This window comes from Podarcis melisellensis (genome assembly GCF_964234715.1).
Source record: "Podarcis melisellensis genome assembly, chromosome: 2".
Lineage (NCBI taxonomy): Eukaryota > Metazoa > Chordata > Lepidosauria > Squamata > Lacertidae > Podarcis > Podarcis melisellensis.
Genome location: NC_138529.1, coordinates 29,365,237 through 29,384,952, shown reverse-complemented (window position 1 = coordinate 29,384,952; position 19,716 = coordinate 29,365,237). Strand labels below are relative to the sequence as shown.

General features: G+C 44.7%; 1 protein-coding gene across 2 annotated transcripts in view; it reads right to left on the bottom strand.

Annotated features, from left to right (window-relative positions):
- RBFOX3 (RNA binding fox-1 homolog 3) overlaps positions 1–19,086 on the bottom strand; it is a 225,372-nt gene extending 206,286 nt beyond the window's left edge. For both annotated transcript variants that reach the window (XM_081899817.1, XM_081899819.1), the window contains exon 1: positions 18,969–19,086. The gene's annotated coding sequence lies outside the window, so the exon portion shown is untranslated. The remainder of the gene's footprint in view (positions 1–18,968) is intronic.
- Between the last annotated feature and the right edge of the window lie 630 nt (positions 19,087–19,716).

Here is a 19,716-nt window from a genome sequence, read left to right as displayed (position 1 = left end):
TCTCAGACAATAGGAATCCTCTTGCTGTTATAGACTGAGCTATCTTTAAAAAAACACCCTGATCAGCAAAGAAACATAGGTGAGTATCCCTCTCTGCAGTAAGCATGTTACAAGGCAAGCAGGCAAAGAGCCATGAGCCTTTTTGGATTATTATTTTTTAATGGTACTCAGAAAGGTGAAAGGCACATGTCATGGGCATATCACTTTCCTATTCTGACAGTGCTATGTCAGCAGAGCTCCACAGCAAGGAGTATTGCAGTGAACCAGTTTCCAGAATCTCTGGAGGGGACAGGAGCAGGTGCAACTCTTCTGCAATGCCAAGGTACCCGGCACAGCAACAGCACTAGCCAGAGGTGCCTGTGGAATAAAACAAGTGGCAGTGCTGTTTAGGAGACAGTAAATTCATTAAACACTTCCACCAACTGTCAGGCTGCATCAGTATGATAGCAACGGCCAGCTTCTAAAACATTGAGAACATTAAGAACGAAATAAGGCGTGCCTCTACATTGGAAGACTAGGCCTCTGCATAAGGACCACAAAGAACAGTCCTCTAAGGTCCTTTTAGCATTTGTATGCCTGCCATAACAAAGAAATGTGGGGAGCGGGGGAGAGAAGCTGGAGGAGGAAGAAGAAAATAGTAACTCCAATTTTCTTAACCCAGTCTAGGGCATGCAAAAAGTCCACACATGGGGTGCAGAAATAGTCTCACAGAGTAGGACAAACTAGGATAGGCATACATAACCCTCCAGATTCTGCAGATTGCAAACGACACAATTCCCTTCCCATTGGCCATTAAGGCAGGGGCTGGTAGTCCAAAATGGCACCACACCAGCAATCCCTAAGCTAGACTGGGGCAGGAGGCTCATCATACCTGGTGGTATCCTAAAGGTTTTCTTTTCATTTACACAGAAAAGGGGATGGCCGATGGGGAACTAATACCCCTAATTTTTCACAGTCTAAGAAACAATGTAATTTAAGGCAGGGGTGGCTCACTTGAGACCCTCAAGACATCCACTCCCCCAGGCCGCTGTCCAAGCTGGCTGGAGATGATGACAGTTGCAGTCTATCAATGGCCAGAAAGCCACAGGTTCTCCACAAATGCATGAACCTTACACAGTACAGTCATACCTTGGGTTGAATATGCTTCAGGTTGAGTGTTTTCAGGTTACGTTCCACGGCGACCCAGAAGTAACGGAACGCGTTACTTCCGGGTTTCGCCACTTGCGCATGCGCAGATCCTCAAAATGACGTCATGCGCATGCGCGGAAGTGGCAAATCACAACCCATGCAGATGCAGGTTGCGTTCGCTTCTGCATGCGAACGGGACTCCGGAACGGATCCCGTTTGCATCCAGAGGTACCACTGTAATGAAGTTAGGTTTATCGTGCCTAGTAGTTCATTAATTATATAACAGTTGATCTACTTCTCTTGTTTGTGTGTTTGAGCTCCTCCAGAGTAGATTTTGAAAAGACATCAGAATGAGGATTGGATTTCATCTGTAACTGGATAGATGCTTTCGGGGTACATAACGTCTGAGCTGCAATTTAAAACGCAATACATAGCAACACTATCTGTATGCTGTATAAAATTGAAACTTTGTTTATTTGTGTTTGCAGACTTGCACCTAACCATTTGGAATTGCAAATGAACTTATTTTTGTACAGATTGGGAAAGTCTGGAAAATTTCCTATAATAAGTTTGTTTATCTGAAGAAACACATGTTGAATTACTGTGTGAAGCCCAGACAGCAGCATTTTTAAATAAGGAGAGCAACACAGGTAAGATTTGCTTAGAGCAGGAGTGGGGAGCTTTGAAGCTGTGAATCAACTGACTATCAACTACTTCAAATGCGTTTCTCCTCAGATGGGAAGCTTAGCCTGAGAAGGGAGAGCTTTGAAGGCACAGATAATGTGGCTGACAGCTGGCCTGATCCATGGCTTTATCAAATTCAGCAAAGGGCAACAAGATCCAGCCACTGGGACATAGGTTCCCCGACCATTGACTCTTGTTCTATACAAGTCTCAAGTTTCTTACCATACTCAAGGGTAGCTACTCCTCTGGTTGCAAAACTTACATCAGTGAAGCCAGTTAAGGCTGAAATGCATCTAGCAATTGTAGTTACAAGTAGGACCTGCAACAAAATGTTGCAGTTCAAAGGGCTTCTGTTCATGAGACGAGCCACCCAGCCATGTCTTCTATACTGCTCCATTCCATTCCTCTTCCGTCTGTTTCTCCCTGCCCTCAGTAGCATTCTGTGGCCATTGGCATAAACAGTCCTTGTTGGGCTGTTCTTGGGGATTTGCCTCTTTAGGGTTTTTTCCCCTACATGTTTTCGTTGTTTCGTTTAATTTAACATTTTTTATCCTGCCCAATTTACTGTGTTCTCTGGGCAGCTGGCATCTAATTAATCATTAACCTATGAAAAAAAGTTGCTGCCAGAACACATAGCCTGGGTGGACAGATTTCAGAAAGGTTAGGAAATTGGTAATATTTTACTTTTGAGGGCTGCTGGATTGTTAGTGAGATATCATCCATAACTTCTGTCTTGGGTTCTTTACTAAGCTTTCCAAATGACAGATGAGTGTACATTGGCATAGCCTGGAAGAGCAGTTTGCCATCAAAAGGACTTGTGTTGTATGTCCGATGATGGTGTATGGCACTGAAGTTTTTTGTACTTATGCAAGCTGTGGGTTCCCCTCCTCAAACCTGCTCTGAGATCCCACAGCTAATTCTCCCCTGGTCTCCACGCTGGCCCAAATAGGACAAATTTAGCCAGCTAGCCCTGATGATCATCTAATGTTTATTGGATGGATTTCCCCCCTAAATTAATATTTGAATTCTGAATTTGTTGTTATTCATGTTTTATACTGTATTTTATGCTGTTTTGTGTTGCATCAATTAAGTGTTTTACATTTGTTGTTAGCCGCCCTGAGCCCAGCTTTTGAACTGGGAAGGGCGGGGTATAAATAAAAATTTATTATTATATTTATTATTATTATAAAACTTCCTTTTGTGTGCTGTTGGTGCTGTTTTGTCTACATAAGCACTGAAAGGAAACAGTGCTCACTATTATTGCACATAGGGTATCATTCACCATACATATTGATGATTATATTTATCTCTCTCTATTTTTATTTACGAATATCATTCTCTCACACCATCTGCTAGAATTGTTTGTATTTTAAACATTTTTGTTTTGTTTGTTTTTGAATTCTTGATTATATGTGACAGTTACACTAAGGAACGCATTTTGCATTGCATTGCATTGCATTGTATTGTTTTCCAGACTTTTGCATATTTTGCCACTTTCTCCAAACTTGAGCACTCGGATCAGCTTGGTTCCTACCCAACCCCCCAGCCAAGGGCTGCTTCCAAGGCAACGCAACTGGATGCTGGCCTTAGACAATGGGCTCCACCTCTCTCTCTTCTTTCTCTATGTCTGGGAGACTGGCTGGTTGCCTGTTCTAGATGGGGTTGCACCACCTCTGAAATAACAGGTTTGGTGGTCCTCCTAGATCCATCTCTTTCACTGGAAGCCCAGGTAGCCTTAGTGGTTAGGAGTGCCTTTTAGCAGCTGCAGCCATTCTTGGACAGGGGTAGTCTGGCCACAGTGATTGGTAACTGCTAGTCTGGAGTACTGCAATTGCTCTAAGTGGGCTTATCCTTGGGCCTTGTCCAGAGGTAGACTGCAGATGGGTACAGACTCCTGTTAGCACATAACTCTGGTGCTCAAAGGCTTGCACTGGCTGCCTATACGCTACAGGGCTTGGAAAGCTGCCACTGGTCAGAGTATACAATACTGTGCTAAATAAACTACTGGTGTGGCTCTCTGTATAAGGTACCTTCCTATGTTTCTATGAGGAGGTCCTGGGCAGGAGGAAAATGGAAGTTAAAGGGGGGTGGAGGTAATTGTTCTGCCTAATAGCATCAGCAATCCCCATTATTTTGCTGAGCCTCTTCGATGCCTTCTTGACAATGCAACACTCGCCTACTCAGAAGTAAGTGCTATTAACTTCAATGAAAAGTATTCCCAGGTGAGTGTGTACAGGGGATTGCTGCCTAATTCTGCTGTGCTGTTGGCCACCAGTACTTCGGATGGCAGTCTGCCAAAGGTTAGCTGTGCTGTGTGAGAAAATGTTTTCTCTCTTGCTTGTTTTAAGCCACCTGCTTGTTCATTTCATTGGGCACTTTCCAGATCAAGTACTGTATGACAGGGAGAGAGAAAATGTTCCCTATTCACTTCCTTCAGCCTCCTTATGATTTTTTTAAAAAAATATTATTTAATCAGATTCATTATAGAAGAGGCTGGGGAAGAGATTCCTAATTTCATTAGGGAAGGACTTCTGTACTCCTAAAGCTACATTCCTGTGCCCTCTGCTTTGTTCAATACTATTATATTTTTAGGAAACTGCATGATCATAACTGTATATACCAATTAAGATGTGGACACACGGTTTATACAGAACAATATATGCTGTGCCCTTGCCTATATCTTTCCTACTAATCTTTACTATTCCATCCTATCCACCCCACCTTGCCCCCTCCCCCTTCCACCCCCTCTCTCGTTCGGGTGCCTGCAGCATATTGAACAGATATTTTCTGGGAAACATTGACAACTGCAAGATTTTCCATGAATAGTACATCACTAATTTGCTGCTCAATTCTGCATATGCAGAACAAGAATTATTCCCCAACCCAGCCCCACGATGAGCCTCACTTTGCATTTATCAACACACCGCTAGAGCTATGAGACCTTCCTGTAATTCTTTGCAGGCTAATTTGGATGTAACCCTCTTAAATAATTTACCATTGGCAAATTAATAAAATAAATAAAGTACTGAAGGGAAATATGTTAAATTAAAAGCCAAGATCTCCCTGGCTTTTCATTTAAAGACAAATTAAAGGTGCAATTTGACGGATGCAAGGCTAGTGAAATATCCTGGGTTGCTGATCGGGGGTGGGGGGTGGGGTGAGTTATTATTTCCAATCTGTACTGTGTAATCATTTGGCCCAGCATGTTTCCGACTCAACAGCAGACATGGGGCTCTAATGCTTCTCAGCTGTGACAACTGGACTCCCCTCGTGCTATAAATGTACAAGTGAAACTTCCCCCCAAGTGGTGTAAGCAGAAGGAGTTCGGGCTGGGAGTGGAGAGTGCCAACATGCAGCTCCTACACAACCACCTTTTGCATGCAAAACCACATGTCAAATGCACCTGCCCCGTCCACAGAAGTTAGAAGTCAGCAGTCTGTATGCTGCGCAAATGTCTCACTTCTTGCTTGTTCGATTCAAAACTAGAAAAAAAGGCTTCTCAGAAATAAAACCCTCAGTCCCACAATAAGCCGTGCCAAGTATTTGTAAACCTAAGAGTATCTTTACTGTTGTTGTCATAATGCTTCCCTTCCTTGCTTTAAAAAAAACCCACACAAAACATTCACTCAAGACTCTTCAATACACCCCAACAAGGACTTCTCAGACACATTTCAGCATTGATAACACCGATTCCTGTGGCAGTGCCCAGTGGAACAGATGGTGGCGTGGGCATTAGGTACCAGCCTCCTGGCAATCTGAACATCTGTTCCCGTTAGAAAATGCTAATTGCCATCAATCAGGACAGCACCTACCCATATTTACATGCGAATATACTCTCTCTCTCTCTCTCTCTCTCTCTCTCTCTCTCTCTCTCTCTCACACACACACACACCATTACATCTAAATTTCTCTGGGCACAACACTTGCTGCATGTTAAATAATTGCCGTTGCTCAGACTTTGCGGGCCCATCCTATGCCAAGGATGTACCACCTCAGCAAGCCTACGGTAAAGCACATTAGCTAGAGGCAGAAGGGGGACCGCCCCCCCCCCCGCTACGGCATTCTCTACTGTAGGCATTGAAAACAAACTCTCTGGAATGGGCTGTCTGTTTATTCTCTAGAAACTGGATTTAGAGCTAAACCCAATCAAGCATCCACCCATCATCTTGGTTTGCAGAAGCTGGGACAGCATCTGCATGTGTTTGATATGCCCAGGACTCTTTCTCCTGCACCGTAGAAAGAGAAACGGGGGTGGGGGCGACAGAGAGAGAGAGAGAACCATCCATTACTTAATGGTTTTGAATTGTTGCTATGGGGTCTGTTTACTTCCAAAATAAAAGTTGGCCAGGAAGTTCCACTTTCTCCTTCCATAACAAAATAGATTTAATTTGTAAGCCTAATTCAAAGCAGTCTTGGGACAGTGCAGGGTAGTGGGGGTGTGATTCAGTTTTAATTGCCAGTTACATAGGCATTGTTAAGCCTCTGGCTCCCTCTGACAGTTCCTTCTGATGTTGCCACCCACACTCTGATCCTGACACTGGTTTGTCGGTGAATTCCTGGCAACAGCCGTGGATTCGCGATTCCATGGTTAGCTTCCAGCAACAGTCCACCTGCCTTTACTCAGCAACCAAGGGACTTGCTTAGCACAAAAACAAGGTCATTATATATATATATATATATATATATATATATATATATATATATATATATGCGCACACCATCTGTCCGAATGTCATAGGACTTGCCTCTGGAGAGCATTTCAGAAGTTTTGCATCAGAGCAACTTGCCTGACCAAATCATCAGCATTCATGAGAGGGATGGACCCATTCCCTACTTTCTTAACAAGGGTAACCTGCTCTGCAGGAAATTTGCTTACTTGTGGTGTAACCTGGTATGGTATAATGCAGTTTTCCCCAACCTGGTGCTGTCCATACTTTTTGGATTGCAACTCCCCAGTCAGGAGCTGGTACCGATGGAAGTTGTACTCCAAAACACATGGACAGCACAAGCTTGGAGAAGGCTGGTGTAGTGGACAAAGCAGAAGACCTGGGTTTCAAAACACTGCACCGTTCTATTCCCAGGTTGTCTAGTCTAGTCTAAGAACCTTTCTAAATGTCCATTAACTTAATAGTAGCTATCAGGCCATATTATGGTGCATCACTGGTCGGAAGTGAAAAGGTTGTGATACAGAATTCCAGAACTCCCTTTGCCATGTATCCTTTGTTGTCTGAGAAGCAAGTGACACTTCAACTGTGCCGTGCTCTTCCCAAAGATCTCCCTGGCAGCTATACTGATGTCATTTTGGCACCAAGGGAAGACCTTTTTAAATATCTTTTTTTTTTAATCCCAGGCCTTTACACCTCAAAGTTTTATCGCTATATAGTAGTATTTAGCTGCTCTTTTTAAAATGTCAGATCATGCTTTTAGTCAGCCACATTTGTGTTTTAAACATGATTTTATTGTCCCTTTGATTTTGTACTGTTAGCCACCCTGGGATTTATTTATTTTTTAAGATTTTGAAAACCTTAGACGATTATACTTTCAGATGTTTCTTGGATGCTGATATGACCATTAAAAAACCCCCACAAACTTCAGTGGAAAACATGTTGGCCAATTTACATCGACGGACATAGGGTTGTAGTAAATGTAACGCTAAGCAGATTAAATTCTCCTTGCACGGTGGAATGATCACCCCCACTCCTCCCTCTGGAACCCATTAAATTTGGGGCACTAATCCTTGAGCTAGCACAAAAAGGTGGTTGAACACCACCCGTGAATACAGTTCCTCTCTGTGGAACACTTCTTGTTTACCATTCAGCTGAAACTGCTAGTGGAAGTTCTTCTTTGCTATGACCTTTTCCTAGTGCAGTAAATGACTACAACTCAGAACAAAGTGTAAAACTAACTTGTATAAACTACAACCAGACCCATGGATTTTGCTCACTACAAAGGCAGAGGAGCGTTCAGGCCCATCCCATAGCCGCTGCTGCTGTTGCATGCCCTTCTTCTCTCTGAGTGCTTGCATATGGGATCAGACAGCAGCCTGCCAGCTTCTGTGCTAACGCTGCATCTGGAAACTCTTTGCACCCTTAATTGTTCTTAATGCTTTAACACACTGAGTGACTAATAGACACTAATTGGACAGATTTAAAAGAAGAAGCAAGATGTAGGGGGATGGGGAGGGGGAGAGAAGAGAGAAATGCTGTTAGTTACCTCTCTCTGCCACCTGCCCAATCTTTGTCATAGCAAAAGATCGTCCAAAGAAAAATAATCTTCAAATCAAGGCAAGTCATGTGTGGAGGAGGGGGTGTAATGACATAATGGCAATTACTTTAGTGTGGTGCTAAGGGAATTCACAGATCAGGGTACCTGCCCAGGGCATCTGCTAGGCTGCAATGTGACTACATGGTATTGCATGTGATGGTTCCTTGGAGCCATGATCACAATATTTTAGCCAAAGTTCCATTAGATCAAAAAGCTTTCCAGCACCATTACCACTACCCTTCCTCCCCCATCATATGCAATCTTCAAAACATTATTACATTTCCCTCGTTGCCATTAGAGAACAGGTTGCCTTGATGCTGTGCGTTCCTCCTACATCTGCTTTGGAAGCATCTGCCAACAACTACTGGAAGAGACAGGACACTTTCCTAGGTCACCCTCTGGTTTGAATCTCACCTGGAGTACTGTGTCCAGTTCTGGGCAACACAGTTCAAGAAGGACACTGACAAACTGGAACGTGTCCAGAGGAGGGCAACCAAAATGGTCAAAGGCCTGGAAACGATGCCTTATGAGGAACGGCTAAGGGAGCTGGGCATGTTTAGCCTGGAGAAGAGGAGGTTAAGGGGTGATATGATAGCCATGTTCAAATATATAAAAGGATGTCACATAGAGGAGGGGAAAAGGTTGTTTTCTGCTGCTCCAGAGAAGCAGACACGGAGCAATGGATCCAAACTACAAGAAAGAAGATTCCACCTAAACATTAGGAAGAACTTCCTGACAGTAAGAGCTGTTCGACAGTGGAATTTGCTGCCAAGGAGTGTGGTGGAGTCTCCTTCTTTGGAGGTCTTTAAGCAGAGGCTTGACAACCATATGTCAGGAGTGCTCTGATGGTGTTTCCTGCTTGGCAGGGGGTTGGACTTGATGGCCCTTGTGGTCTCTTCCAACTCTATGATTCTATGATTCTATGAATCAGCTTCTCAGCTCGTTGGGCTTGTGGCTATTGCAGTGGGGAAGAAGCAGCTCGGAATCAAGGAACAAACAGGCTGGTGGTCAACTCTATAATGGAAACTGCTGATTGTGTAACTGGGCAGGCAATGGTACCCACGCAGCCTCTTCCCTTCCCAGGCTTGGTGCTTGCTACTAAGAAAAGACGGATCCAGGGCAAGGGATACGCTAGCAGGACCCTAAACAAAAAATGCACTTCACCAAACAGCTGAAGGACAGGCACAGAGCCGCCTGCCTCTTTTATCCCATCCCAGCCTTGCTACAGGCCCCTGGGAACACACAGTTGTTTATTGAAAGCATGGCACCATAGGAAATAGACACAAATCTTGTTACACAGCAGCTAAGCCTCGCTGGGCATGTTTCCTAAAAATCGCCCTGGCATTTATGATACGATAACTAGTCTGCAAGAGCTAAAATTAAATCCACAGCGAGGAAACTCACTTTCAAGTCTGACCCAATTTATTTCCTGGGGTGGAAAGGCGGGGGGAGGGGAGAAGAGAAATGCCCCTCCTAGTTTCTAGCCACCACTCTATTTGTGATCCCCCCTCCCTCTCTTTGCAGGCACATTTCCCCCTCCTCTCCTTCAGCAGAGGCTTTGGGAATGGAACTGTGCCGCCTTTTATGTCTAAGCGGATCTAAAGACTCCTACTCACTGGAACAAAAGTACCTTGAGGGCTCCCCTCTCAGATGTTTCTCTGCTGCTGCTCTTCAAGTCTTCCTCTAAAAAGTGCTTCCTTCCCCAGGAGGATTTAGGTTTGACAGGGAGCATGTTTGCAGGCGCCAAATTACATTTGTGTTCCCCCTGTCATTGCAGGCCTCTCAGGTTCCACAATCCGTGCAAAAAAAGCACTCCAAATGCTGTTTTTCCAGCTGGTGCAAATGAGATAAATCTAAAGGGCAGAAGTTTCAGTGGGCAGAGGCAACAGCATAAGGAGAAGTCTAGGCTTGGGGGGCGGTGGTGGGGGCGGAGGAGAAACCCAAGGCTCGGCTAAGAGGGAATATTGATTAAGGAGAACCTATTTCTCCTAGAAAAACATCTGTCTTCTTGCCCTTTCCATCTCTTGACTTTGTGCCATTCATCTTTTACTTGTGAGCAGAGAACTTTGGGCACGTTGCAGAAATAACTAGAAACAAGCAAAGGGGGCAGCATCAGGTTGTCAAGAGAAGCAAGCCAAGACTATACATGTCATCGGCAAACAGTAAGGGCTGAGCAAGTGTCATGGGGTTGAGCATGTATCAACATACCTGGGGCCACCCATCTTGGTCCCATTTGATAACGTTATAATGGCACTTCCCAAGATGCAGTGTAAACCTGGCAAGTGTCCATAATGCCATGTAGATTGGTGTCTCTACCCACTTGCATGCAGCCAACCATTAGAGTAACTCACAGAGTTTTCCTGAGACAGAATTCCATTCCTGGGTCCAAATCCACATTGGCACTCTTCCTTCCCCAAATCCTGTTGCTTCCTGCTTGCTTCTGGTTCATGCTCCAACCTGTAGTGATACTGCCACTTCTGAACCTGCATTCTGCAGATATCTCAGAATGACTACTTTTCTTTACTTACTGTGTTGTTCTCGCACTGTGAATTTCCATGAGAATCTGCTATTATTACGACTGGCTTTGATCCTGCAGAACTGCTTTGTTGTGTGCACCTCCACAGTGGTGCTTAATTTGAAAGCCCTTTCCCCCAAACAATGACATTTGCAGTGTGGGAAGGGCACGGACAATTGTGAGAGTAAAGACTGCAATTGTGGTGATAGTAGCTACTTGCATGGACTCGCTTTGCTTTCTATGCCACTGCTCCACTTTAAAAAAAAATGGTAGGAACTGCAGGACTGGTCACCACTATGCTTGCAATGCCACTTATGCAGGTGGCCAGAAAGTGATAGTTTCTCACCCAGCAGAGAGAAAAGGGACACAAAGGTGTCAGTCCCACGTGGCTCCATGAACCTGCTGGGTCTGGCCTAGCTGTTCAGAATGCACAACATGTTATTCAGAATCAGCTGTTAATCCATCTGCCTGTCTAGGGCTGCCATATTTTGAAGAGCAAAAAAGAGGATGCATTTGCCGACTTCTACTTTTAACTACGGATCGCTATGACGACTCTCATTTTAAATACCCCTACTATATGTCGGCTATAGAGGCTGCAATATATTGCTTGTAACAATGTTCTTAACTTTCAACAAAATAATAATAATAATAATAATAATAATAATAATAATAATAATAATAATACAGTACATATTGCTCCCTCACTTGCCACATGGAAGGATCTGGGCTCATGTTCCCATCTTTGTGAATGTAAGTGTGCACAAAACAATTTATTACACTGTTTAACATGTGCATTCCATGCATGAGAAATGGCGAGGGGTAGGGAGCACAACACATGGGGCTTTTAAAATTGTTTTTCTTTTTTAAAAAATTGGGTTACTGTAAAAAAAACAAAATCCCCACATTTTTCCAAATTTAAAAAATCTGCCCGGACAGAAATTTTAATTCTGAAAAAGAGGGCGTGCCCAGGAAAAAGAGGACATATGGCTACACACGCTTCCCCTGATGAAGCTCAGAGGCAGAGGTCTACACAGAAGGTCCCAAGTTCAATTCCTGGAATGGCCAGAAAAAAGAAGATGAGAGCTACTGCCGGTCAGTACAGAGACAATATGGAGCTAGGTGGACAAGTGGTCTGAATTTTCACAAGGCATATTTCTGCATTGCTAAGTAAAAGTGTTTACAGACTACCTGATCAACTCTACCTGGGATATAATTGGCCAGAAGGTGCCAACAGCCAGGAAAATGCCATGCGGGTAAAAAAAAACCCTTAACGAGGACTGGGGAAATGGTCATTTGTCCCTCACATTCTGACCATCAGAAAACCCTGTAACTGACCATCTATACTGTATTATACAGGAAGAGAACAGATGCCTGTTCATATGTAACTAGTAGATCTGAGCTAAAGACCTCCTTTGCTTTTCAATATTCTGCTTTGTCACTTTGTTCTCTCTGGCCTTCTGTATTCTGAATAAATGTTAAACAATTCCAGAGGCGTAGCTGGGGAGGTGTCACTGGGTACCACACCACACTGCAGCAGGCAACACTTACTGTGGGGCCTGCAGTGCACCCAAGCCACACGTCTTTCCTGGGAGTGACACAGTGGCCCGGGTACCTGCAGGCCCCACACTGCCCAAAAGGGCAGCACAGGGCTTGTGTCTGTCCGCCACCTCTCCCTCAGCTGCCTTACAGCTGAGGGGGAGGGGGAGGTGGCAGCATGCCCCACCTAATGGGTGGCTTACCCCTCCCCTGGGCACCCGAGCGGCTAGCCACACCATTGCCCAATTTAACAACATGTGTCCTGTGTGCATTGCTGCCAACTCACAGGGTTGGTGAAACAGAACCCACAAGCCTAACCCACTTGATTCATGCTACAGAACTATAAGGCTGGAGTTGAAAGAGAAAAGTATAGAGTTGGGTAAGACAGAGAGCTGGGCGCTGGCTCTCCTCCCCTTGTAAACTGAGTGGGATCTTGGTGGACAAGAGCCATTTTCCTTCAGCCTGGTGACAGCCATGTGAACTTAATGCCACCTCCAAGTCGCAGTTTAATAAGAGTTTGCCTTGAACAGTCCCGCAATTCTGTCCTGTTGTGGGGCTGTAGGGGGTTAATGGGAGGAATAGCACTGGCTCCCAGATAGTTTGGGATGCAACTGGCCTACTTTGAAAAGCAGTTGTGCAAGAAGAGCAAAAGCAGTCTCTCCTGGCTTTTCCCTTCCTTTACAAGCTTTACCGACTTAGCTTAGATCACAAAAACACCCTGTTGGCCAGAGTTAACCGGCATGCTGTTCTGCCAGGCCTCGCTCAACTGTTCTCCACGCAGCATTCAATGACCAAACTGATGAGCACTGCCGGGAATCCTAGAAAGCCATTTCTGTCTGCAGTTCTTATTCTCCCATCAAGACAGAGAGACGGAAATTGACTGACCCCAGCACTCCATTATCCAGAAAATGATCCCTGCACCACCACCCACTCCAAATCCACAGCCGCAAAGTAGCAGTCATGGTTGCATCCTCAGCCTGAACCTTTCCCCTGAATCCCAACACTTTTCAGGAGTCCAAAATGTTCCAAGGTTGCAATGGGCCAGTAACCCAGTATATAACAGATGCACCTAAAGACCCAGGATACACACACATCACAAGGGGAAGAGGAAACTTTTGTTTCCTGCTGAGTAAAAATTAAAAACAGCCCAACAAAACGCTATATTCAGCTGAACAGCAAGCGGGAGCTACAAGTAAACAGAAGAGGAAGCGCACTTCACATAAATAACCAAAAGGCGAAATGGCAGGTGAAGAATGAAGGGAAAGAGACAAATCCGGTCATTAGGCGACTCATCCAGAACAGAAAGTGACACAGCAAGCCAGGTGAGAGCGATCTGTATATGGAGAAAGAACTGAATATGGAAAAACCCAGGGAACAATGTGTGGGAAGATTGCATAATGTCTGCCCACACTCTGCCTGCCAGAAACAAGCACGATTGGTCCCTTCAAAACCACCCCTTGCGGAAGAAGCACTATAATCCACCCAAAGTTTTTCAAAGCAGTCTGAAGAACCTTCAAGGTGATATAGCGAGCCTGGCTTCCTTGAGACTGATTAATGCAGCTGGGGAAATACGGCTGTGCCGCCTCTTCAGAAAGACAAGGCTTCTCTTTAATCCTTCTCTCAGGACGACCTCTGCCCCCAGTGGAGAAATGAAGGTTCTCAGGGAAAACAGAGGGAGGGTGCGGGGAAGGAACCACGTTCCATATTTTACCATTTCAGAGCGTGCACTTGGGAGCAACAAAAGAATAAGGCAGAAAGCAGCCGCTGCTTGGTTGGGGTGGAGGGGGAGAGAGAGATGGAGGGGAAGTGCCATATTCAGCAGCCAAAGCCTTTTTAACTCTCGGGATGCAGCTCCGGGCTACAGGTTTGGTCCTACTTCGCAAAGGCAAACATAATCACTAACCTCTTGCTGCTGCCCCAAAGGTGGAAAGCTGTGAAGGAGCGGAGATGCAAGTAGCACAGCATGGTCCAACATGCACCTCTCAGAGCAGGGCTCTTTGTATTCTGTACATACATGCTTCACAGTACAGAGTCACAGTTCCTTTTTCTTTTTTGTTTGCTTAATGAAAGTATGTTTCTAGCCTTCATGGCTGTCAGGAAAAAGACTGAGGAAAACTGTTTGTTACAGCTTCAGAAACCAGAGTACCTCTAGTTGAGGATTCCAGTCTCTCTCTATAGCAGGCATAGACAAACTCGGCCCTCCAGATGTTTTGTGGCTACAACTCCCATGATCCCCACAGTGGTCAGAAATGATGGGAATTGTAGTCCCAAAACATCTGGAGGGCCAAGTTTGCCTATGCCTGTTCTATAGCATCCACCCCTTTCATTCCCACCCAAAAAGTGTCAAAGCAAAAATACAAGATTAATAAATATGCCTCTTTATAGCTTCCTATCCTTTTTATTTTCCCAATCGTCCTTGGTCATTATGGTCTACCACCACCTTGGCCTAATAAACTGTACAGGCATTCCACCACCCTGTTTACACGGGGGTTACGTTCTGGACCCCCCTTTGCATAAGTCAAATCGCATAAAGTGGGGAGCACCCTCTAAAAAAACCTCCAAATGCCTATCTCCCCCTGCTCTCCAGCTCGCTCACTCGCTTGCTCTCCTCTCTCTCCAATCCAGACCAAGGTATATAGAGTTGAAGCTCTGGGGCTGGCTGGAGGCTGGAAGACATGTCAGTGGCTGCAGCTGCACTACCCTGAGCATCAGCTGTTAGGCAGGGAGGCTGAGCAGCCTAAACAAAGCGCTGCTGCACCTCTGGTCTCTTTGGGGCTTCCTCCACCCTTACTGACATCCTTTTCAGGTTCCAAGAAGGGTCTCCCTTCCAAGAAGGAGAGGACTCTCTAGCTCTCTCCTGTCATTTCCTAGTATGATTCTACTTATTTATTTCTCAGCGCCACATATATGTGTGGCTGCACACAAGTAGAATGTGCATAATTGGGTGGGTGGGTGTGTATTCAATTTGCCCCGGTACGTAATGTACTGTATTTATGGTTGTGGGCTTTCTACTGGTCCCAGCAACTAGCAAGTCATCACAGAGGTCAGATCCAGGAGATGCCATCTTGCATATCACTAGAGTCATCTACAGAGTCCATATTAGTGAGCTCATATTCCTATTTTATACCTTACATCTAATCTCCTCTATTCAAACTCTGCAGTGTATCCAGTTTTCAAGTTATGATTACTTAGGACTCTGCTAACCAAACAGCCTGAACATTTACTTTCCATCTCATTGAGAAACACTGTTTTGCCCAGTAACACCTAGCCTTTGCTTACAGAAAGGTCTGGCCACTTACAGCCTGATCCTATATGCATGCTTACACAGAAGTAAGCCCCACTTGGTTCAACAAAATTCAATTCCAAATTCATGTGCACAGGAGTGCAGCCTCAACCTTCATCTTGCTTAGTGTCCTTGAACGTGTAGAAAAAAAGCCAAACTGGAAACTGTCTCTCATTTTGTGGAATGCCAAAGGTTTAGGCTTCTAGGTTATATAAAGGATCTAGCTAGTTGAAAACCAATGTGTTTTTTGTTTTTAATTCAGTAACATTAGCTTGCATGATTGTTCAAGAAAGAAATTAAATTTAAAATGGGAGACTCAATCTAAAATAAATGACTTAGGGTACAATCTTAACAGCTTTGGGGAGGGTATTGCAGAGGCTATAGGATATATTGGATTTGCCTTTCTGCCAGGAACAGAACTCTGATGTCAGCAAACTCCCTCTCATTCCAGCCAAAGCCTCCAGGGCCCTGGAGCAACCTACTTCAGAACGCGGACATTGGTAAACGGGTATATTTGGGGTGGTTTGGAGAGCGTGCTGGGAGAGAACTGGGAATGACTAGAATCTTAAGGATCTAAAGCCATTCCAGTCCCCTGATAGCCACAGTCCCCTTATTTCCAATGGGAAGAAGAAGTGGAAGAAGAAGAAGAAGAGTAATACCCAGAAATAGATGGAGGACCCCAAGTTCAATCTTTCATCATTATTTCTCCCCTGCTGGCTCAGTCCCAGCAAGACTCTGGACATTGCAGATCAACTACCTGCAGTTTCACTGCCTTAGGTATGCAGCATTGGGTTGCAGTCCTAAATCTGCTTACTTCTGAGTAGACATGACAAGAGTTCTGCTACTGGTCCTTTATTCTTTGTTATTTATATCATTAATCTATCCTACAATAAACCACAGAAGCTTTCATCACATATAAAAGAAAACAAAGTGACCCTGCGTACATTCTTTTTAAATACCAAACTTCTTATTCCAGTGCTTTCCAATTTCTGATTTGGAATCCAAATTGCTCCTGACTGGAGTGGTGGTGGAATGGGCACAGGTTTTCCTCTACCCAGCTCTCCCAGCTAAGCCGACCTCCCATGAGCTGCCACCCAAGAAGTGAGGCATGGGTGGACTTGCTTATGGCAGGCCCCGAAAAGGGATGCTCTAGAGATGGGAAGTGGCTGAGCTGGTCCAGGATCCATTGACTCTGAAGCTGCTGTGAGTGGCAGGGCTGTAGATGTGGCACTGGCCCCACCACACCATGAACCCCTTCTGTTGTGTTTGTGGGGGGAGGTATAGACTACAACTTTAAAACTCCCATTTAATTAAAACAGAGTTGAGTAAGATAGCGTACATGATTCGTCACTGCAAGTCCCAGGTTCAGGCCCTCCAATCTTCATGTAAAAGGATCAGGTAGAGGTTCTACAGAGATGGACAAACAGCCTCACTTGGTTGGGATAAGGCAGATTTCTATGTTACTAGAACTGGAGGTACATGCCATGCTTACAACCCAAAACAGTTGCTTTCACTGAGAGTAAGATTTCACAGGATGGCCTTATCTGGGGGCAAGTAACCATGCGCATTAATGATCCAACCACACCTAACACAGAGTTGTGGGAGAATTGCCCCCTCCCTCAGCAGAGGCTGGTTGGAAAGCGAGAACCCACACACAGAGGAGACAGTTTCACAGGAGCCTTTAAATTCCTCTTGCAGCACATTAACCATCCTCTCTCAGCACATCGTTTAGGAATGAACGCCCTAGGCCCACTCCATTCTGGGCACAGCAAAATGATCTCAATCTCATTAATTTCCTCCACCCAAAGCTGTATTATCCAGCCCTACCCTTGCAATATGCATCTTAGGCTGATGCCATCAGCACTCATTTTAAATAAAACTTAGACCAACTCAAGTAAATGAAAAACTGAGATAATAATTCCCTATCAAATTAATGCTTTTGGGTCATGGAAACACACTTGAGGAACTGGTAGACAGTAGAGAGTGTCACAATAACACAATAAGCCTATTTTGGCGCAGATGTTAGGTGTGTGGGTGTACCTAGCACTCCAGCCAAGGGAGATCTAGCAGTTTACTCATCCAAAAACTTTTACAAGTTTCTGGGTGTGCAATTTTGATAGCGTGAAGCAAGACCAAGAATCAGCATATGAATTACTGAATACTGTTCAGCTGCATTTCCTTCTTCCATTAAAAGCACAATGTAAAAATGGAGACAAATGCTTCTTGGTGAGGAGCAGCAGCAGCAGCAGCAGCTCAAAAGAATACAAGTATTTTACATGGTCAAAACTTATGAAAGAATCAGCCAGGGATTGGGAATATGTGGGTTTCCAGAGGCTGCTACACAACTCACATTATCCCTGCTCATGCTGGCTGTGGCTGGTAGGGTTGATGTCCAACAATCTAGAGGGCTGCAGGTTTTCCAGCCTGATATAAATGTTTGATTTGCTGGTCTTAGTCCAGGGCTACCAATCAGAGAGAAGAACAGATGGACATGACTGTATCTTTCTGCATCACGGCAATAACAAGCCCACAATTTCTTCATCTGCTTCAACACAGAATGGAAAGGCAGTGATTGAAGAGAAGCTGCAAAAGAAAGGCACCCACCCACTCCCAACTAGTGACTAACCAACACAGAGGAATGTAATCACATCTAACAATCAACCAGACTATCTGGTTTATTGTGGATTATCAGGAATGAGCAGCATGCTAGTGCCCAGTCACTTCATTTCACTCCTCCCCTGGCACAAGCAGGATAAACAAACCAGGAAGCCTTGGTTTCCTGTTACATCTGAACCAGGGACCTTGGTTTGTCGCTCCCTAGCAAGACATGACCAGTCAGCTAACACCTAATCATGGATTCATGTTGACTTGCAAATCATGGCTTGTTAGGGATAAACAACACAGGGTCCCTGCTGTACCTGCTCATTCTTGACTTCCTCAAACTTCTGTTCTTGAACTGTTTAGGAAATGCATAAGAATTTCTAAAGAGCTTCAAATACGGACACACACACCCCCAGTTCACACTGAAGCATCCATTACTGAATTATTACACTTAGAGGACAGTAGGCAGAATGAATTGGGTAGCGAGTTTACCAGTTGGGGAGGGAAACAATCATGGAAGAAGAATTAGATAGAGAAACGAAAATATAATATCACATGGATAATGCCTTATAAAGCAACAGGTACAGATAATAATGCACTGTTTAACAGTTTAACATGTGCACATTACATTCAGTGGAAGGCTGTCAAATTAAAATATACAGCCTCATTAATCCCAGTATTGTGAACTGCACCATCCACATTGGAGGGCATCAACAGTTTCAGCTAGGGTGTATTATGTAGTTTAGGCATTATATGTTGTCAAAATGGATTTTTCTGGCCCTCTATGCCTTGTTTTTATCACTGGGTCCTTGCTGCAAATCCACCAGATGGGTTTGGGGTGCTATTTTCCTCTGTGTATTTCCATAGTCCACTATTTCACGCCTCAGCAGAATAAATGCCTCATACTGTAGATGCAGCCATTTCCAAGAGTCTTTCTATTAGACCAAGGACTCTTACCTGGAACACCAAAGGGTTGTGTTGCTTCTAGTAGATGTCACAATCTAGTGCAGATACATGCACTCTGTGCTGGAAAGGAAAGCCATCGGGGTCCTTGTGCCAGCTCTAGCTCCTTGGCCTGGAAGAAGAAGAAGAAATAAAATGGAGACCTTGTTTCCACACGCATGTTAAGGAACACAGAGGAAAGAACAGGGCAATGGTTTCTAAATGGCACATTTTCCACTTGGTGACAGAGAAAGTGCAGCCAGGTCTGAGCCCTACCAAGTGAAATGCCCAGCAATTAAAAAAAAACAACACACTCCCCCCCCAAAAAACCCCTCAAAGCCACTCTTTAGTGACCCACACATTCTTTCATTCTTTCATGTTATGATACTGTACTTCTCTGCCAATCTCCCATTCTCTAGCCACTTGGCTCTACACCACCCAACCATTCTCAATCCAAAAGAATTGCTATGGCCAGGAAGTCCCACCCATCTAGATCCACATCTGATTTTACTGGGTCTACTGGCTATTTGCTCAGGTTCTGGCAATTTCCCTTCCCTCCTATTGTCATTATCAGCTGAGGTTCACTGGTCCACATCCTCTCCCAAGTCCAATCCTACATCCATATCTCACTTCCGTGACCTATTGGTGGTCCCTATGGCCAGTGCTGCCTCATTCCAAAAGGCACATACTATATTTCCTACTCTTGATTAATCTGGACAATGCTGCCTGCCCTGCTTCTCTGTAATTTCTGAGCATCTCAGCC